The sequence below is a fragment of the Notothenia rossii genome (assembly GCF_949606895.1).
Source record: "Notothenia rossii genome assembly, chromosome: 1".
Classification (NCBI taxonomy): domain Eukaryota; kingdom Metazoa; phylum Chordata; class Actinopteri; order Perciformes; family Nototheniidae; genus Notothenia; species Notothenia rossii.
Window position 1 is genome coordinate 17,049,024 of NC_136912.1, and position 15,460 is coordinate 17,064,483.

Sequence of the window (15,460 nt, forward strand, 5' to 3'; positions counted from 1 at the left end):
TCTTAAAAACAGAATTGTTGAATAACTTTAGCTGTAATGCTGAGCATCATGCACATTGATGCTAATAATAGACTTTTATTGTGTCCTTACATTCTTGTTTTCTTTTTCATCCTTAGAAAAAAAACTCATGCCAAAATAAAATTCAATCTGGGCAAAACGTTTTCGTTGTACAAAAATGTCAGACATGTGTTGTGGTTGCTAAGCAAACAGTGACTAATAATATCTACATGGAAGAGGTTTGCATTAGTGCAGCAAGCCAAAGCACAGCATGTCTCAGTCTCTACCAATGTAAAAACAATGAAGGTTCACCACACTGTAATTACCACACAATGAGTTTGTCAGTCACGTCTCATAAATATGAATAAGGAGGGATGGATAAAGGTGTTCGGTCTAAATTTGCCACGGTTTTTGACGTGAGAAGGGGAAAACGGCCTAGCAGCACATTCATCCTATCAAAATCTCCAGAGGGAGAGAGTTTTTAAGCTTTTGTGTGTCAGTCTTTCCCTGTCATGACTGGATGAGAGCGGCATGTAGAGGGCGGAGAGGGCTACAGATTGATGTAACAGGTTTTGGTTTTTACTCTTTTTTTTTTTATGAAAAGGGTTTAATTTTTTCAGAAACAGCCTGAAGGTGTCAGCTGTTAACTTAGCAGGAATATGTCAAGGATAAAGCAGACCGTATATAAAATAGAAAGAAATGCTTGTGATTGTTTTATCGTCTGGTTGATTTAAATATTAATGGCCTATATGAAAAGCACCACTTATAGTGCTGCATTTTCGTCACTTAGCATCTATGGAGAGTCCTCTTCATGCCCCCAAAGTGGGCTTGATCATAACCAGGGTTATACATTTACATTTCAAATTAACAATAGAAAAAAGGTAATTTTGTCGTCAGTAACCATAATCATCAGCTAATCTTTATTTAGTCATGGAATCACTCCACATCTCTTTAGATTGCGTGGGTCTGACTCTGTGTTGTTTAACGGACCCGTTGCTATACAGTGATTGTGTTAAGCCAGACATAAAGAAGAATAAATCCTCCCTGGCGTCTCAGAAATGAATAAAAAGCCCATCTGATTGCTCTAATCGTGAAATTGTTTTAATAACAGCAGGTGTGGTAAAAAAACAAACACTGTTTAACACACCTTGCATGCCAAATCATTCTTGATGAAATTATGTTACAATTATTATTACGTGCAGTAATGAGCTTGCATGAAAATAAGGGTTAATAAGGTATTAACAACTACACTCCTTATAACCTGACATAATTTCAGAATAAATATGTTGATGCGCTTTTAATATTTATTTATATCGCATGCTACTAAGGATTTTTTTAAATGCCATGTTTTAATTGTGCAGCAACCACAAAATAGCATCAGGTCCGTGTATGTGTGTGTTTTCTGTGCATACATTGACATTTAAAAAGCATCATTTTAGAGCAGAAACCTCTTTATACAGTAACATCAGCGTGCTGCCAACGTCATGACAATAATACCATTTACCATATTTAGAAAAGCTTTAAAACCAATACTCACTGGCCCTAAAGAACACTGCATCTTTGATCTCCTGCAAGTTTTACTTCAGAGAATTAGAGAGGAAAATGTTCACATTTGGCATGAATCATTTGTCAGGTGAGTGTGATGAATTATGGGCCTTTTGACACCTTAATGTTCTGTGAACTGAAGACAAAAGCGTTTAGACTTTTTAATTGCAATTACAAAATTAAGACAGGGTTCATACATTTTAGACATCATTGTGGAATAAGGAGAAAGAGTTATTGAACACATTCAGCTAATTTCGCATCCTAATGAAGAACATCACAATGTAACAGGTTGTTCTGTTCATTTTTACAGATGACAACCTTTACTTCATTGTTATTGTGTCACTTAATGTTGAAAACCCTGATTCTGTGATGTGTCGTTGAGGTAATGATGCAAATAGTTTCTTTACTGGTTCTAATTTCTGACATGACTGATGATAGCTTTGAATGTGTTCCACATTATGATTTGTGTGCCTCTTGAAGCAAAATTGATGTCAGTTTACATAGGGAATCTATACATAAAGTGTTTCCTAACTAAGATTGTTTGAAGCCAGCACTGACACCATAACAAATCTGATTTCTCTAATTAAAGGGAAATGTGTGTTGCAGAGTAAAATTGATGACATGTACTCCACTGCATACCATTTCAATTAGTCACATGCTGTATACAAAGTACATTATGGAGAAAATGTGGGAAGTGTTAACTCATATATTTCATTTGACACATCATGATATGTACAATCACATTGTGTTCAATCTGTCCAGTCTGTACATGGTGTACTTCTCTCCTTTGACCAGTAAGTGGTGCTTGAGCTCCTAAATGGGATCCTGCAATCTCATTGAGAGAGAGAAAGCTCTCTCTCTCTCTCTCTCTCTCTCTCTCTCTCTCTCTCTCTCTCTCTCTCTCTCTCTCTCTCTCTCTCTCTCTCTCTCTCTCTCTCTCTCTCTCTCTCTCTCCCACACACACACCTCTACCACACACACACCACCCACACCTACACACACACACACACACACCCACACACACACACACACACACACACACACACACACACACACACACACACACACACACACACACACACACACCCACACACACACACACACACACACACACACACACACACACACACCCACACACACACACACACACACACACTTTGTGATTGTGGATGCACTTCTTTAGCTTTATTGAAATCAAATCATACGCTGTTCATGCACTCTGCAGCTTCATCTTGTTAAAGCTGTAAACATTATTGATAATAAATAAGTTTTACTGTCTTTCACCTCGTTATATAGCCATTTAGAAATTAATGCATCCTTAAAAACTTGAAGTTAAGGTCAAACTCTATATGTAAGATATGTTCTTCCACATATTGTATGAAGTCACCAGAGTGGACAAATTAACATGCCATGTGATCTGAAATGATTAAATAAAAGGACCAATCATACCAAAGAGACATGCTGTTACATCATATGAATACATTATTGGTTGGTTCACACCTATTGAAATCATTGAAATGGTTTTCATACGGGCACACAACAGACCATATATTAGGTTTTGATCGGTATAAGGTTGGTTGCTTTAAAAGCGTAATCCTAATTAGCATTAATTAATTGACACCTGGGTCATCATACAGCAGTAGTAGCAGCGATGATTTAGATTCAAAGTAATATCCTTTAGAGTGGATGACACAAAGCAAATAAAAGCTGCTGGAAAAAAGAAAGCATTTAAAATGAACCTTACAGAAAACATCCCTCGGGCTGTGGCGCATGAGACCAAAGCAAAATGAAGCAGTGGGAGCAGATTTGTAGTGTTGTTTCTATTGATTTCTCTTTTCTGTCACCACATAGCAACTTAATATATGATTAGGAAGAGTTATGACCCTGACACGAACACCATGGTTACACATTGTGTGCAGCGTGTTCGCATGTCAAGGACTAACAAAGAAATAAACGGCATGCAGCTGATACCATTTCAGAGGGGGGCTTTGAGGTTTCTCTGACTACAACACGTGTATAGTTGAAGAGAGACTGTATATCATTGATCATTTCTAGACCATTTTAGGCACATCAATTCATCTAATTTAACACCAGGGCCATGGCCAGGATTTTAGAAATACTAAAGTCAAGTGTCCAAAGTCTTCAGTGCTAACTATTATATCCTGTTAAAGTTAGACGGACGACACAACATTTTATTTTCCATATTTGTTTTACATAATTAAACTGTTTAGAGACATATCACCTCATTGTATCTCAATTAATGATGATCTAGTTAAGCTTTTTCATCTAAGTGTATGTGCCTGCCTGACACAGTAAATTGTAAACATTTACAAAGAAAGAAAACAACCTGATTCAGATTATTAAACCTCGTTATGTTTAATTGATTGAATCCAGGATGCAAATACTTCTTCAGATCTTTAAAATCACCAGATTTCATTACACAATACTGAGGGCATGACCTCTGTGACAACAACATGTAGCTAATGATTATTCGCATTGTCGACTCACCTGATCATTAGTCTAATAAATGGTATTTTCCCGTAGCCTAGCAACCAACACACCACCACCTAAAGATATTCACTTAAAGGTGGGGTAGGTCATTTTGGAGATACCAGCTCGAGTGCGCTAGAATTTGAAAATACACAGCCGGAAAAAATCTGCTACTTCCTTACAGAGCCACTCCTCCAACACACACGAACGCGCACATGACCAATGAGGGCATGAGATAAGTTTGTGCACAGATGGAAAGCTGACAGGCAGGTAGGCCATCCAGTTACTTTAGCCGGGCCCGGCTAAAATGATTGGTCGTGCTTTTTACAGATTTGTATGGATCTTTTGTCAAAGCATTTCATATAGCATATTCATTGCTATCGGGATGTTAAAAGCATTCCATGGAATATAACAAAAAGTGTATCTCAAGGCGGTTTCTCAAACTTACCTACCCCACCTTTAAGAATAATATAAAACATGCCTGCATTTCACTATTTAGGGGGTCGAGGCTTTTGTCGACCCACAAATCAAGCCAAAAAGTGTAATACTGCCCAACCCCAGTTCATTTGTGTTTATTTAATGAAACTTAACTTTATTTCACTTAGGATTAATTACGACATGGGATTTAAACTAAATACACTGTAAAGCATTGCTGGTCACATTACTATAACCCAGTGGTTCTCAAACTTTTTCTGTCATTCCCCACTTTGAACAGGTGGGCCTTTTCAAGCCCCACCTGTTCCTCATCGCTCCAATAAAATGGTAGGCCAAGCTTAAAATTGTCAAATGTATCGTTCTATAACAGGGGTCTCCAGCCTTTTTTAGGATGAGAGCTACTTTCCAAAGATAAAACAAGTCGTGAGCTACTTTTACTCTTTAACCTTTGTGTGCTGTTTGGGTCTGTGAGACCCGTTTTCAGTGTTTACTAAAATAAAATGTATGCAATTTAATTATTTTAACCTGCTTTATTTGGTGGTGGACGTCACATCCTCTAGGGGGGTCCGGGGGCATGCACACCCAGGAAGATTTTTTTTAAATGTTGAAGTTAAATGCATCAATCTGGTGCACTTTGAGCTAGGGCTGCTCAATTAATCGTATTTTAATCGCAATTACGATTTTGGCTTGCAACGGTTATGAAAACAACATAATCGAAAAAAAACGATTTTATTTTCTTTAAATAGGTTTTTCAGTTGAATTATACTTAAAGTTCAGTGTAATCAACTGTTAAAAACATACTTTTCAAATTATTATTTTTTAATTATGTTTTCAAAGTAAATGGTAAATCGTTTTTAATAATCGTGATATCAATTATTGACCCAAATAATCGAGATTATGATTTTTGCCATAATCAAGCAGCCCTACAGTACTTTGAGCACAACACGAATTTATGGATACAGCTCTCAACACTCATATGAAAGGGAGCTTTATACTTTTCAATAATCCAAACATCTTTAGAATATGATCACAACAAATCATTTAAACTTGTTTATTCTTATCTTATGTTACCTAGTTAGCATTCTTTCTTTTTATTTATGCATATTTTACTAATCCCTCCCCTTTTAAACTTTTTACTGTCCTATAGTACACATTGGAATGATTTCTTACTTTATTTTTTACAACTTTATTAAATAGATAAAGGTTTGCTCTCTCTCTTGCTCTCTTGCTCTCTCGCTCTCTCGCTCTCTCGCTCTCTCTCTCTCGCTCCACATTGCTTTTCTGCTAGTTTTACCAAAAATAACTTGATTAAATTGTATTTAAAATAAAATTTCCAAAGAAATAAATCCTTTGAATCTGCCTATTCAGTTTCTGTTTGAATGTGAAGGGTTAAATGAAAGAAGCTCGTCTCTGCGAGGTGAAGACAGGAGCTGTTGGACGTCCAGCTATGAATTCACAGAGGGCCCAGCTAGTAACTGAACGAGAGAGTAATGTCAAATGACAGTACAATTGACCAATCATATCTTCCCTCTAAATGGGTGGGCTTTATTATCGCGAACTTTATGACAAGTTCGCTGTGAAACGTTTCTTGTTTCCATAGCAACAACAACTGTCAACAGCGTAAACTCGCCTTCAAAATAAAAGAATGCCAAATTACACTTAAGACATACACTGCAACGAAAGTAACAAACACAATGCAATATCCTTTTCAATTTCAAAGAACACAAATAGGGTTATTTACAGGTGTTGTTTTGTGTGATAGAGGGTCGCTTTCATTGATGCGTTTTGCAACCCGGGCGGGTCTTTGTTTTGATATTCCACCAGTGTGAAAAAAAAATATATATATATATATATTTTATTTTTTTATTTTGTATTTCGCGACCCACCTATCACATCTCTGCCGCCCCACACTTTGAGAAACGCTGCTATAACCCTTAAGGGAGCGCCAATTAGATTGAGTTTTTTAGAGTTGCTGAGTCCCAAAGAAATCTGTTGCTGATTAAAAACAGCTGAGCACGCAATAATGTACTATTTATCACAAAACCGTTCATTCAAAATACCTTGAATTTATACAGGGGCTCATGTTAAAGCAAGACCTTGTAACTTTTGAAAAACAATATGACCAAATGAATCTTCCCACAAATTAAAAGTTATTTCATCAGCCATAAAACATCAAGCATACCCATGATCACATCACAACACTTAGGGGTTTTGTTGTTTCATCCACTCTACTTCGTCTGATATGAACAGGAGCCATAGGCTAATGTCTAGTAATTGATCAATTAGTCAATACATGTCTGTTTCATTTTGCAAAATACAAAGACTGACATTTTAACACTGTGGGGGTCCATGGATTGCATAGCTTCTCTCGCTGAGAAACATATTGTTTGGATGATTGACAGGATGCTAAACAGGAAAGGCTATGACACATGAAGGAGGTTTCACAACCGAACCTTACTTATTTCTGATTGAATCACAAAGCAGCAGCTGGCAGAAGCAAATTGTTTTAACAGCATGCATGGATGCACTGATGCAATACATATACTGTCTATCTGTCTGTCTGTCTGTCTGTCATCCATCTCTCATACCCTTACAGGTACAGTATCCTCCTCCAACAGTGAATGGGAGGGATGCATTTTTTATGATTCATGTTAATGCATCTGTTTAAGCAGCTCTCTCTCTCTTTCTCCTCCATCCTCTCTCCTCCCTCCCTCTCCTCCCTGCTCGTCCTCTGCAGGCCTGCTGCTCTCTGCTGCAGAGAGAGGAGCTGCGTGACGTCAGTGAAGGCTGGAGCGGTTCCTTGGTTGAAGCGGAAAAAAAATGGGGAGAAGATTGCGAGGTGAGTGAGACGCACATTTCTTGCCTTTCTTAAAAACCTCCTCTTCCCATCGCAATTGTTTCGGTGCGCGCGTGTCTTTGTGTGTGTATGTTTTCAATTATCGCTTCATTGATGACGCTGCTCCTGTGCAACACATTTATGCAGCGAGTCCAGCGATGAGCCAGTGCTGCTGTGAAAACAGGAGGAAACCGGGTACATGCCAGCCTGTCGCCCTTTGGCACAGCTGCTGCCATCAGCTTCGTTGTGCGTTAACCTAACTCAAGGCCTGTGAGTGCATTTAAGTCATTACGGTGGAGCTCATTGCTACATTATGACATTTTGTGATGCCGCGCGTCCACACCCACTTCCACATGATGTGCTGCTCGGGATTGATACATGTGCAGTGCAGATATGAGGATCAGTGTGTTTTAGCGCTAAATGTGTCAATGTTTACTGTCACGGTCGATAGACAGGCTGAACAGACAGGTGACTTTGACCGGCCTGCATGGCCTGCATGTTTGGGGATTTTACCTGCAATGGCTGTATGTAGACATATTCAAATGAGCTCTACTACAAGTTATATATACTGCAAACAAAGCTTTTACCTGTTTGTTGTAGTGTAGTCCATGAATGCACCATTATTCCCATTAATTTAGCATACTACATTTGAGGCTATCTTCCTACAGTCCTATTAGTATACTGTAGTGATAATGTCAGGTTTCTAAGATTCCTCTGGGCACCCTTTAAGAGGAAGGAGTCTAATAAAGTCATGACTTTAATATTCACACTCCAATAATAATATTCCCATGGGAGCCTTAAACTCTCCTGAGCAGAACTCTGCTGAGGTGACAAACATTCAGGGCTGCTGGAGTTTTGGGAAACTGTCATGTGACTACAGTGCATGAGAAATCTGATTCCGAGTCAGTGGGCCGTGGCCTATACGCTGCTCTGTTTGCAGAAATCCAATGTGACCAAAGTTGGAGCAGTCATGCTGAAAAGAGGAGGAACACCTACTAGATTAGAAGGAGAAAATAAATATGTGTTGGTGGGATTTTGTGTGCTCAGTGGAATTAGATTTCACTACCATAAATTAAACTGTTCTGTACTGCAGTGTACAACTACACTGTACAGTATGTGCAGTCACACTGATTCATGAAAGCAAACTGCAGTTTTCAGCCTTCATGTAACTGTCACTGCAGACAGATGGTTTCCCAGTGATCACATGTGAGGCAGGTTGCAGAATATTTTACTGTATATTGTGCAGTCAAATGTGTGTTTTTATCCAGTATGTATGAGTGTGTAGCTCTTAGATCTGTGACAGTGAATCCTGTATTCATTACCCATGATCCCACAGCAGGTAGAAATCCTCTGTTGTTAGAAAACGTATGAATGTCTCTGTGCGTTTCTGGGACAGTGAGGAACGTTTTGTTTACTGATTCACAGCATATATATTTCTGTCTCATTGTTGATAATTATCTTTTTATCTATCTATCTATCCATCTATCCATCTATATATGACTGATGTTAGAAAGTTACAACACATTTAAAGAATAGTTGTATACAAATTCCATTATAATTCCAAATTCCAAAATGCACAATTTGCAATTTCCTAACTCTTTCCAAGCCTATTTGCGGCTGCTGAAAACGTAATGTAATGTAAATGTCTCAAATTGTCCCAAATGTTTATTTTCATTTAATAAAAGGTGCAGTTATTTCTTAAAATAGCTGACCTGTGGCACAGAGGAATAAACTAAATCATACTTTGGCTACACAGCCAATACTTTTCACTGGTGTCATGGGCAAATAAAATAATAACAATAATCATCCACTGTTACCGAGGGCACAAATTAATCTCTCTTGTCTTGTTTTGTCTGACCAACAGTCCAAGAACGAAAGATGTGGATACTTAACAGCGCAAAATCCTCGCATTACACAACTAGAGACTGTTTGTCTTTCTGTTGATGTTGTTATCCTTACAGCTTCAAAGAAGAATATCACATGCTTCATCTTTTAAAACAATATCACTCCGTTCTAGACAAATCAGGACATGTTTTCAGATGGGTGCCTTATTTTATACTTGTTATTTAATTTGTGTCTGATGTCATGCCACAAGTGTCCATTCTCTTGTGATAAGACAGTTTTTCCCTTTAGCTAGTCATTAATTTACGAGTCACTACGTCTCTTCTAGTATAACAAGACAGTGTTTGTGCCCATGCACAGCTGGCTCAGGCACCTCTAAGCCGCTCTGTTATTGTTGCAGCTGCCTTTAAAATGGTGCTCGTCCAACCATCAAGGCTCATCCTCGTGACTCTGGCTAGGGCATTTCAACTTTTCTTACACCTTGTGACGGCCAAGAATAAATATGGAAAAATACTGACACTGATATGTTCATTGCACTCATCCACTATTTACTAACTCTTATTGTTTGAAAGGTTTTAAAACCAAAACTACTGTTCATATAATATCTTCATATGAGTGACATGATATTTCATTCTATTAAAAAGCTATCTTTGAAGTGTCCCATCCTTATTATACGGGTTGTCATATGTCCAGTTAAAATAAAACATAATCAATCTGCTATGATTCTCTTACTCCTCTACAAGCAACTTGAATATCATGCCGACCCAGGCTTGGGATTAATGAGTATAAGAGGACCTACGAGACAGTTGAAATGCAGCCACAAATCACAGAGGCCATTTTCTGCATCATTTCCCCCACACGTCCTCAACAGAGGCAGCGTCCCCAGTCTTGTTTAGGCTAGCACAGGGGGCTTAGCGTACCCTCTGTGTACATAAGAGGCTTGTTTCTGTTTTTTAAGAGGATATGAGATACTCAGAATCTTCTATAGCTCTGACACAATGAGATATTCTAGCACTGCTTGCTGGTGGTGACAAATGTGGTATGATGATATACTATCATATATGAGAGGGGTACCTGCAATAGCCAGGTGTGGCTTAAATAAATGTTATGTTAACACTAGATTTGCTTTTTTAATTGGTCTAATTACCTGTTGCTCCATTTTTTTAAATTCATTTCTTCATTAAAAAGTCAGTATTTGTCTATTCTCCCTTCCTTGTCTGTGGAAATGATCAAGCTGAATATAAACAGAGCTATATGCATGCATGGACCCATAGTGTCTGTGTTACATACAGGGATCACAGAAGGAACCAGTGCTGTCAGTGTGTTCAAAGACACCCTACTGGCATGTGTGAAGTATGTTTACTGGAGGATAATTGTTCCTGTGAACAGCCGTGTGGATCAATAGTAGACAGCGGTGATCCTGTCCATCATCAGCTCATATTTATGAAAGTCAGTGCATCTCACTCTCTATCGCACCCCCGTCCTGACCTGAGATTCAATCACGTCGCTCACTGGGTGTCATTGCAGTGAGAGATCTGCTGCTTTAGCTTTGTTTTGTGTTGAGTCTCACGGGTGGCAACTGAATGTCAATGCTGCTTCAATGTTACTTTGTGTCTTGCGTATTAATGAAGTAATGATTAAATGAGAGAGAGCTGCTTTACATTAATTATTTCTGGAGACCACATTGGAAAAGGTGTGGGGCGTATTATACTTTAGGATTACACTGTGTAACCACAGGATCTGTTTGCACTTAACTTGTTACTTTAAACTCCTAATAAATGATTATATTTGGCAGCTTTGACTTGAAATAGCCTATCAGTACGCTTTCAGTTGATTTGGTGAACTTCTTACCAAGATACATTTCTGGATGCTTTGTTAGAACTTTTTTTAAAGATGAGATGGTATTATTAAAGTTGCAAATACATTGCGATAAACAGATGACATTGCTTCCACTCCAACTAGAAGCAGGATAACGTTTCTAAACTGCTATAAGGCAGCTTGTCAATTCTGAACAAGGTTCTAGTTCAAAGCTTTGTAAATGATCCCAAAGCTTAATTTGATTCTTTGATGGTTAAATTGTAGATAGTTGGTCATTTTAATTGGTTATTTTGTGAACATTTACTTTGATTCTATAAAGATGTTAAAATAAATAGTTAATTAGTCTTTCTTCAATGTTTTTTTTTCTTAAATATCAAAAAGCAGATGTTAATATATTGAGAGTGTCATGGTAACAGTCACATCAGATTAGGTGTTTTTGTCCGGTCTTCTTCAAACGGGTGGCTCTCTGTATACATCTAACGTGATGCTGAGTCCTTTCCAACATGCGTGGTTAGGTTTGCCCTCTGCTGTCAGGTGAGGAGCCCCTGGTTGGGATTGTCCTGTCATGGGAGTCCCTTTGCTTTCCTCAGGGCTAACACTCTTTGACATGCTCATGGAGGAGCCTGGAAGGTATTGGGAGCCTTACTAAACCTGTACTCAGCGCCTAAATTACTTCACACATTGTAATGTAGCCTCTCTTGGGAACATGTCTAAGCTTTGAAGGATTTCGTTAGGGCTTCCCCTCAAACCTGATCCTATTTGACTAAGATTTCTTTAGTCGATTAGTTGTTTTTGTACGCTTTTTTTTTTTTTCATTCAAATTGACTTATTTTCCATGAAACTTCAAAGCACATCTCTGGTAAACACGAGATTGAAAGATGTACTTTTTAAGGTTTTTTCTGTGGAGAAACTTTTACGGATCTGAGAGTTAAATCTACTAATCGATTATTCAACAAAATGATATGAGTTTTAGTCGACTTATTGTTTTTTAAATTCAGGACAGCCCTAATTCTCATCTATTTCGGCTGTCATCACTATGCATGCAGTCTTTAGTACACATTGTAGAGTTAAAGCTATCATTCTGTTCGCTTTGCAGAGGGCTTGGAATAGTTTATTTTTTCTTGGAATAATTTATTTTTTAATTTACTTGGATATTGAGAACCACAACCAAAAAGTGGGATTGGGAGGAGCACATCGTAAACATGACAGATACCAGCAGTGAAAACAGCTCCATTGTTGAGGCGTAGGCTGACGCTCGTGTCACACCTCTCATACAGTCTTTGCACCTCCAGAGTTATATACAGTAGCTAGCTGCTAACTGCTACTTCCAGCTCAGCACTGCAGCATCTCTGGTGAAGCTTTGCAGAGAAGTGGCATGACTGCTATGATACACCTTTAGTTACTCTGCCCCCGGCACCCCCATCAAAACAAATCTGTATCAGAGAGCACATGCATGCAGGAATAAATCCCACCTGACTGTGAGCTCCAGAGCCTCCTTGCCTCCGAAGCTGAGTGACATTTGATTTGACCTGGCCTCTTTAATATTTATAAATTCATGTAAACAAAATTGATCAGTTGGTGTTCATCCTCCTGATGTGAACCTTCCACAGTCACGTCATTAGTGCAGCCTGAGGGCCAGCTGATGTTTTATGCACACGGTGCAGAGTGTAGGAATTCAGTTGCAATGACTGCAGAACAGGCTGCAGTATCTTCACACACATTATGTAAGAAGTTGGAATTCAATCATGTATTTTTGTATCAAGGCTTATTTTGCATCTATGCCTCTGGTAATGTCAGCTATTGTGGTGTTGTTTGGTATTTAGGGGGATCTATTAGCAATAATTGAATATAATATTTAAGACTGTTCATCATTGGGGGTTTTTTGACCATAAAATGAGCCCTTCATATCTACTTAGGGAGTGGTCCTCTTCCACAGAGTCCACCATGTTACACCGCCATGTTTCTACAGTAGCCCAGAACAGACAAACTAAACACTGGCATGAGAGGTACTTTTGTATTTCACGTTAGCTGAAGGCCACTGTACTTTTCAAACACGCATAAAAAAGCTGTGGCCTGAATTTCAAACATCACGTTCAGGGAATTGACCATTTATAGAAATTCTTTTTTGTTTAGATTTGGCGGGAAAGGATGAGCTCTCAAAGAATCAGAGCAGCTGCAAGTATTCTGCTGGGAGAACTAATTCCTCCTTAATAAACCACTTACCCAACATAAGTGGCATTGCTGGGTTGGTTGAAGTTATGCTTAAATAATCTGGAATATACCTTTATATTTTATATTACCTTTAGTCTGTGAGCTAGGAAATATCTTCTTTAATAACAATGATTTGAAAAACTACCACACAACCAAAAGAAAATCTCTAGGTTATTTTACCTACATATTTATATTCTCTGTTGTTTGTAGTGCTGACAGCTGTGCATATTTTACATCCAAGTAATTTTGCTTACAATAAAAGACAACCATTCCTAGATCTTAACAATCAAAAATGCATCACAAAATGCAACATTACAAATATTAATATTAAATGAAAAAACATAAAGCACAAGGGCATGGTCTGCCTGAAGATAACCTACTTTTTACTTTTGGACCACGGGTGTTCGCAGAAGAAATGCTTTGTTCTACTCATGCAGTAGAGCAAAGCATTTCTTCTGCGAAACTTAAAAAGCGAGTGACCTTGGGAAGTTTCAGTCAGACAGCGATGTCCCGCTGCGATGGTTTGAGCTTGCAGTGATTGTTGGGGTAAAATATTAAAATATCTATAAGCATGGATCTGCAAAGCTTGTGTGTTGAAACTTGTGTTAGCACCGCATTCATTTAAATGATAACATCTTAAAAACAGCAGTGTACACAAACGTTTAGCTAAAGACAACATACATAGTGGGTACAGTTTTGAAATGCTTTATTTGAAGTGAGATTTTGAATTGTGTAGAAGTAAGATTTGCTAAATCCGCTCGAGATTTAATACCTTTTCCAACGTTAATGTTTCCAGCTGTGTCACAACAATCTCACTCTGAAGGCTAATGCGAGACCTAAACAAAAAAATCATATGAAGTACATTTGTACCTCAAGTATATGGAGGCCATATATACATATTTATGCCTCAAAACTATGATTGAGTGCTTATTTGTTTTTGATTAGGGCTGAGCGATGGATGTAATCAAATGGTTTATGGACTGCATTTATAAAGAGATTTTTATAATACAGCGCTTTACAATGTGCCTCTCAGTCACCCACCCTCACATTGTTGGCATTAGAAATCCCCTTCAGGCTGCTATCCATCAGCAGCAATCAGTGACCAGTGTCTTTCTCATCTCCAGTTAAAATATATATATATCAAAATATGCAAAACAGAATGAAATATCGCATATACGAAATACAAAATGATAAAAATGTTAAAATACATTTTTTTCCTCACAAAACATTTGCAGAGATGATATTTGGAAGAGTTTTAAACTAATATACGTTTGTAGAGGACATATTATGCTCATTTTCAGGTTCATAGTTCTATTTTTTGCCTCTACTGTGACATGTTTACATGCTTTGATGTTTAATCCTTTTTTCCCCTTTCTTTCCTAAACTTCTGTTCACCCTCTGTGTGAAACCAGAGCTCAGTCTGCTCTGATTGGTTAGCTGGGCGGCTCTGTTGTGATTCGTCAACCACTTAGAGATGTCCCGCCCCTTAGACCATCCCCTACAATTTGTTGGATTGCTAGCCAATAGGAGCGTGCGTGTTTCACAGGGATATCATTATGTGTCTGAAGTAAACAAAGGAGACCAATTGAGGCGTAATGATAGAGAAATTCCCTCTGGAGGGAACACAGGGATTTTAGTCTTTGCAGACCATTTACACAAACAATTATAACACACTACAGGAAAAGCAAAAGCACAAAAGGGGCTCTTTAAAACAAAAAAATCTTAAAGTGATAATGTGCTCTTAACAATGGATGAATTCATTACATGTTTTGAAATCTTGCAGAATCTACAGTAGAAAACCCTCCCTATCACCGTGACACACCTTTGCTCCTCTCTTAGTCTTCGTCATCATATCTCTCAGTCTATTTCAGAATATCCATCTGTGACTCCCTCTGTACCTCATGTTCAGAAACCTTTATCTGTGCGAAAGGATTGTGGGAGTAACCCACTGTAGTGTAGCACAGCTTAACAGTTACTGCCTTGATGCAAACAGTAAAATATCAAAAATAAATGAGCCTTTAAAGTCATGAGTATGTTGTAATGAATCATTGCCAATTGAAACCCATGTTATGTTTTATTTAGGTCTGTATATGCATTGACCCTAATGGCTTGTTTGACCCTCTCAAAGCTTTCATGGGATTGACAGATGATGGAAATGAGATTGTTACTGTTTCCCAACAAATAGTCTTTAACAAGTAGCTCAGTTAAAGAATGGACATAAGGAGATAGTCTGCTCAAGATTCAAACAGCAAAAAAACAAGCAACTATAGGGATGAATTTACTGTC

At 38.1% G+C, this 15,460-nt stretch overlaps 1 protein-coding gene across 4 annotated transcripts in view; it reads left to right on the forward strand.

Annotated features, from left to right (window-relative positions):
* The first annotated feature begins 7,182 nt into the window (after positions 1–7,182).
* Positions 7,183–15,460, forward strand: part of fbxo41 (F-box protein 41) — a 56,450-nt gene continuing 48,172 nt past the window's right edge. For 3 of the 4 annotated variants that reach the window (XM_079678383.1, XM_079678386.1, XM_079678387.1), the window contains exon 1: positions 7,183–7,306. The gene's annotated coding sequence lies outside the window, so the exon portion shown is untranslated. Of the gene's footprint in view, positions 7,307–7,552; positions 7,574–15,460 lie in introns of those variants that run through there. The other variant, XM_079678384.1, reaches the window with a different exon arrangement.